Below are 7,541 nucleotides of genomic sequence, written 5' to 3'. Positions count from 1 at the left end.
CCCACATCTAAGCCATATCTAAGGACAAGAATATGATATCTTATGAGGTGGGATCTTTTGACTTAGTTAGACTGATAAGTAGCAATGTCCCAATACCATTTTTTGGAGAACAAGTAAGAGTACCGTTACTTCCTTTTCGGTACTCACCGATACCGATGCAATACCTGTTTTATTTTTTCTGAATTCCATATACAACAATTTTTTTCAAATGTATCGTCAAAATAGGGGTATAAATAAATGAAATCATCATAACTGTAATCAAATGAAAATAGAACATTTAATTTTCAACATAATATTGTATTATTTTTATCAAATGAAGAGCTTTTATGCAGAACCTCACAGCACAATCCAAAATACAACACTGGAGTTATATTTGTTAAATTAAGTGCTGCACAACAGAGAATCAGAGATGTGGGATATTGCGTAAATATAAGATAATTATCATTTGTAGTAGCAGAAGTAATATTACAGTGAATATATTACATAACTATATACAGTATAAATATATTTCTGTCATACTTTTTTCCATTTAAATGGAGCTTTTATTTTGGCGTAAGCTCTTATTTTGGAGTGAAGCCCTTTCCGTTTCTGTGTGTTTTTGAAGGTAGCTTCTCACCTCTGACAAAGCAGGTCACTACGTGACCCAGTGTGATTATTAAACCGCAAAAAGCTGCTATTTCATTAAATAAATATGTAGTATGTATATGCTGCATGCTATATAGTGAATTATTGTTCTGCTTGCTGTCATCTGCTACGAACAGAGTGGAAAACAAAACAAAAAATTTAATCAAATTAATGAATAACTAGCCTACTCGCTTTGACCAACACAAAATGGGTGTCCTTTTAAAGCTTAAAAGCTGGACTTTACAAAGCATATAGATGATATAACCACTGTGTGGTTGTTGCTGTCCCCTTCCGCCGTTTTGTGGCACGTTCTGCATAACGTGGCGGCCCATGTGGCCCCATTTCGCGGCCGGCCCACCGGGAAAAGTCCCGGTTCTCCCAATGGCCAGTCTGCACCTGGACTCAGAACACCCTAATAACCACATACCAATGTGCAGTTAATCACTTAGAACACCTTAGCAACTACATACTATAGCGACACCCTTACAACCACCCAGCACACCCTAGCATTGTGGCACAATCACATTTGCTTCAGATAATGTAAAAATCTATAATAGCAATGTAATGCAGCATTAATTCAGTCAGAACATTCTTTCTTTAGACAGTGAAATACCATTTTAAAATACAATATTTTATAATCTCTTGAAGAAAGGAACCAAATGAATATCTGAAGTACTTGTGCTATAGTACTACATTGAAGAGACATCCACATATTTTCCAAACCCACAGCAATAGTTTAACAATCCTTTTAGAGTAGCGACAGACAGAGATGGAAAGTAAGAAAAAAAATGGCAAAACCCCTAAAACGTGCATCTGACTTCTCATACACACATACAGTACATCATTCGGACTTTCTGAACCAGCATCTCTTGTCTTTATTTCATATGGACAAATATGCACAGCACTATTCTCACATATCTTCAATTAATGTTTAAACACGTGTTTGGCAACCTTTAAAAGGGGGGATACTTCTCGAACTTCCTTCCTATTGCAACAACTGTCATATTTCTTCCTTTGGAAAGAAATTAAATGACAAAGTGTTCCTGCTCAGGTTTCATTTCCAGGGAAGCCATGCACTGATCCAGTGTAAAGCTTGAATATATTGCAAGTTGCTTCTGATAAAGATGTCTCCTAAAACGAGATTGCACACATAAATGCACATACACGTATAAACATAGTGGTAGACACCAGTACACAAGCCTGAGTATAAGTGGCTTAACAGGTAAGAGAAAACAAAATTTATGTCATCATTTGTGTGACATCAAAGTGCAACGCTGACACAGGTTCCACATCCTTTGTGCACACATTTATCCCATTCTCCTGGTCCTTTGCACTATTCTCAAGAAGTTTGCAGCTGTCTTTGTAAACTGTTTAAAGCCCACCCCTGATTTCTTCTTCACAGTAACACTGTTACATTTGGCAAAAATCCTGCAGGACATGTCTCACATCTAAAAAAAACAAAAGCTAAAAGAACAAAAGAGCAAATTCTACTGACAAATTACACAACGCTGTCATCATATGTAACACTGTAACAGTCCAATTCAGGTTTCATTTGCTTTCCAATCAAATCACTGTAACATGCATAGTGATTATGTGAACTGATTGCTGTGAACGGATCCACCCATTCTCCAGAAATAGCTGCAAATGTGGTCAAACAGGATTGAAGGCTTTCAGTCATACTGATTTCAAATAAAGCAACAAAACCTGAGGTCTGGCCAGTGCCCATGTCATAACTGGCCATTATTGGCTGGGGAAACCCACGATGCATTCACCCGGAACATGTCAACTTTGCCCTAACAACTGTCTCACTAGGTGTTCTCTGTGCTGACATTATGCAGTTTAATAAAGACTGTTAGACAGTACACATTTCACTTTCATTCTCTTTTCTTTCTCTCTTGCTTGGCCACATATTCCAGATCCCATTTAATCATTAATTTGTCTTTTTATGTTTTTGTCTTCCACACCCAGTTCGAAGATGTCAGTGGGTAGGAGGTTAAAACTAGGCTAAACAGGGAACAGAACAGGGCAGTTTTCCAAGCAGAGTGCAGTACTAAGACAGTAGCTCTAGGGTATGTAAAAACATTACTGATTGTCCACAAAACACAATCTGTGGTCTAATATTTTATGCTGCTTCTAGTGACAAGCTGAATTTCTCCCCTGAAGAAATTGGGTGATACTTTAGTCACTATTGAGAAACAGGGACCAGAACACAGTGGGGCGAGCAAAAAAGTTATTTAAATTTCTAAGCTTCAACCAGTATCTGAGGCAAGCAAATTATCGGTATAGGTAAAGTACTAGATTTCTAGACTTTTCTGACACTGAATTGGTGCACTAATCACAAACATATCTCCTAATAAAATCACATAAAAGGAAGACCCTGATCGCACATGGACATAGTATACAAAGTCTAATGTCACAACATTAACGTCAGTGTTTGTCTCCATCTAGTGGTGTATACATAAAATTCCAAATGTCTCATAAAACAAATTAAAGGACTATTCCAGGTTCAATACAAGTTAAGCTCAATCGACAGCAGTTGCAGCATGATGTTAATAATCACAAAATGTTTTATTTGGATTCGTCCCTCCTTTTCTTTAAAAAAAAAAGAGCAAAAATCTGGGTTCCAGTGAGGCACTTACAATGGAAGTGAATGGAATAAACATTAAAATACTCGTTTCAAAAGCATAGACACAAGACATAAACAATATGTGTGTTAACATGATTTCAGTGTGATAAAATCACTTACGTTAGTCATACTTTACTTTATACTTTATAACTTTACTGTGTAAAGTTATATCCAATTTTACAACTTTGTTGCCATGACGACGTAACGCCGCTAACCCTGTTATCCCAGTAAACGATGATTTAAACAACAGCTCAAACCATACATGAGTTTTAACAGAATAATTAATGTAAGTGTTTTTATAAAAATATATGTTTTATTTGTCTGCTTTTAAGCCCACCAAAAATTGGCCCCATTCACTTCCATTGTAAGTGCCTTGCTGTAATCTCAATTTTTGCTCTTTTAAAGAATTTCTTTCTCCCCCTGTTAATCAACATTATGCCACAAATGCTCTTGATTGAGTTTAACTTGTATTGAACTCGGAATATTCTTTAAGGCTACGTAGTCTCAGTGTAAATTAAGATTACGCAATATAACTCAAACATAAAAAGTCGAAGGGACGAGACGAAGGGAACGAGACATTGCGTACTGCAAACGCATATGGGGGGTGTCCTTCCACACGACCTAGTTGAAACCTCTCTACAATAATGCCAATATTCTAATATTGGCTATGGTGCTTGAGCGCTGCCCTTTTAGGCAGGAAGCTGTATGCTATAAAAGCAGACATGCAAACACCATTCCTCAGAATTTTCTGACTGAGGGACAAAGAGCGCATCGCTCGCACCTCAAAAACTCGGAGTGCGACCAGCATTCGCAAAGTCTCATTCACTTCATCTCAGGGAACCGAGGTTACATATGTAACCGAGACGTTCCCTTACGACTCAGTACACTTGACATTGTGTTCTGCTAATGCATATGGGGAACAGAATCCCATCACGCCGCACTACACGACATAAACTTCCAGAGAGGAAACATGACACCGCAGTCTCGCGGGATGGCAACCGACATGAGTATGTCCCAGTGAGTGACCCTCATGTTGGGCCAGGAGGGGAGCACTCTGAATGGATATTTGAACTATAGTCATATAGTATGAATTAACCCCTTCACGAACCCAGTTGGGAAGGAAGTTGATTTATAATGAAAGTGCTTGTGACTTTATGGTAAATTACAACGGCCTGAATGCAGGCAGTTGTGTAAAATGATGGGGAGTCCGTACTTAAAGGGAGGGGGCATAAGTATACGTTTGGCAAACAAAATAGCAAGCACTCTAAACAGAGAGGACTTGTGAAGAGAGAGACGTTACGTCTAGGTTGTAAAACCTTGTGAATGTGCACAGAGCAGCAAGTCTCTGTGTTCACTCAGTAGTGCCTCTAATTGGCTAGTAATAACCAATCGCTGAGGTAATTCAAAACACACACACACCGTTCATTTTCAATGGGGCGAGCACCGCATCAATACATTTTGTGAATGTGCGGGGAACCAGAGACAGACTGAAACGATTCCCTCGAACGCACATCTAAAATGCTGCCTGTAACGCGGTGCAATTGGTACATGAATTACGTGTCCTTCTGATCTATTGACGCAAATCAATCAAAAGGCCAGATGTGCGATAAGATATGTTTCTGAGTTAACATTTTGAATGGGCGCGTCGCGAGCGCGCAGTCCAAGCGTCTCAGAACTAGAATGGGCCGAAGCCCGCCGTCCTTCTCCAGAATGAGGAAATATCGTGTGGTTGGACCACATATTGTAAACACCAGATCTGACACGCCCACGAGGACTTGACACGCATTCACGCAGCAGGACAGCAGGCTTATTAATTCATATGAAACAACCTCTATCGCGTTCTTTGCGAGAAGATTGTGTATTTCGGCTCGTAACACCGGCGTGTCTTCAGACGGAACCGTGGAAGACAGAACACATTGGAAACAGGGCGGCCGATGTGCAAATTGGATCATATGTTCGATCGTTTTCGAAAGCTCTTTATTGAAAAGTTGATGATTGCTGGAGCACTGCAGAGGAGCGGAGAGTTTTCTTGTTGCCGTGAAGATCCCACCCGCTGATTCGTGTAGTCGACAGTGAAGCAGTAGAGGGCTTCTAGACGAGAGATGAATCGCTGTCTTGAAGGAAGAAAATTTTGAGGAATGGTGTTTGCGCGCCTGCTTTTATAGCAGACAGCTTCACGCCTAAAAGGCCGGGGCTCATTCACCATAGCCAATATTAGAATATTGGCGTTATTGTAGAGAGGTTTCAACTAGGTTGGGTGGAAGGACACTCCCCATATGCATTAGCAGAATGCAATATCAAGTGTACTGAGTCGTAAGGGAACAAGTAACAGTTTGTGAAGACACAAGTGTCTTTCTACTGGCCTACTTCAACAGTGGTCTGGAAAATAATTTACACCTGAAGATTGTAATTTTCAAGAATACAGTGAAGAGTTTAAAAAGCAGAAATATTGTTTAATCCCACCGTACCTGACCAATTACAGACAATTTATGGAGCGTTCGTCCCCGATCATTTTAGTTTGTTCAGTTTCGTTCGTTAACGAAACTAATCTGTGTTTTTTAATTAATCGTTCTTGTTCAATTCCATCGTTTCGGTTGTGAAAGACTCAGGCTGCGTTCAGAATTGCGTACTGTCAGAATACTGCATTTGATGAAGAAAGTGCAAAAAAGTGTTCTTTAGACTGCAGGTGAGTAGTATGAATATAGGTGTTTTACTTCAACTGTTTCTTTGTATGCAAATGCTGTCTGTTAATTCATTGTCTGATAGGTCACAGGTCAGTGAGGCAACAAGGCAACCCATAGCACATAAAAGAGGCTTATTTGTCGTCACCCACTGACATAAAGATGTAATCGCAGAAATTGTGACTTAACGATCAGTGAACGAATCATAAAAAAAACTTTATTTGCATTTGCTGGTTTAACAGTTCATTTGTCTTGTTACTTTGAAATGTATTCCACTACAGATTACAGAATACATGCTGTAAAATGTAATTTGTAATGTATTCTGTTAGATTACTCAAGGTCAGTAACATATTCTAAATACTTTGGATTACTTTTTCAGCACTGGTAGATTTTTTTCACTTGTTTTGACTATAAAAACTCTGACAGTACAGTAAGACAGAATACACGTTAAAAATACATTCTCTGAAAAACCTAAATATCTTATGCAGTGTTGTTTCTAAAACAAGATAAATCAAATTGATCTTGTTTTAAGGATTTTTAGATATTTTTACAGGAAAACAATAAAAAAATTATTATCAAGAATACAATTTTTGCCCTGATATCAAAGGTGTTACTAGAAAAAAAGTGTAAAGCTGACAATTTACACAAGGTTTATTTCTATTTCTTCTGCTCCAAACTTACTTCAAACTTACTTCTCTGTCTGCTCGTATGAATGTAACACATCATAAGAAAGTGTTTCACCGCTGTTCAAATGCACTTTGGATCGGATCATTTATATGTATTAATGTTTTTCATCTGAATGGACTAAATATTAAATGAAACAAATAACAATAAAATGCAAAGTAATCTCTTCAGTAATCAAAATACTTTTTGAATGTAACTGTATTCTAAATACCAATGATTTAAACTGTAACTGTAGTGGAATACAGTTACTTATATTTTGTATTTTAAATACGTAATCCCATTACATGTATTTCGTTACTCCCCAACCCTGTATATATATATATATATATATATATATATATATATATATATATATATATATATATATATATATATATATATATACACACACACACACTACCGGCCAAAAGTTTTGAAATACTGGACCGAAATGTTTCTCATGATCTTAAAAATCTTTTGATCTAAAGGTGTATGCTTAAATGTTAGAAATGAGTTTTGTAGACAAAAATATAATTGTGCCACCAAATTAATTTATTTTATTATAAATCTAAAATTTCATAAAAAATAAAAAAAACGTTTTTGAAATTGATGACTTGGACCAAATAATAAAGAAAAGCAGCCAATAAGAGCCCAGCATATAGAAGGGAACTCCTTCAATACTGTTTAAAAAGCATCCCAGGGTGATACCTCAAGAAGTTGGTTGAGAAAATGTCAAGAGTACATTTATGATAATTCTAGGCAAAGAGTGACTACTTTGAAGATGCCAAAATACAACACAGTTTTGATTTATTTTGGATTTTGTTTAGTCACAACATAATTTCCATAGTTCCATGTTATTCCATAGTTTTAATGGAATAACTGTCTTCATATTAATAACTTGAATCTGTCTTGTTGCTGTTTTGTATTGTTTGTGCACTGGAAGCTCC

This window comes from Myxocyprinus asiaticus, chromosome 18 (genome assembly GCF_019703515.2).
Source record: "Myxocyprinus asiaticus isolate MX2 ecotype Aquarium Trade chromosome 18, UBuf_Myxa_2, whole genome shotgun sequence".
In the NCBI taxonomy this organism is placed as follows: Eukaryota; Metazoa; Chordata; class Actinopteri; order Cypriniformes; family Catostomidae; genus Myxocyprinus; species Myxocyprinus asiaticus.
Note: the sequence above shows the minus strand (reverse complement) of the source record.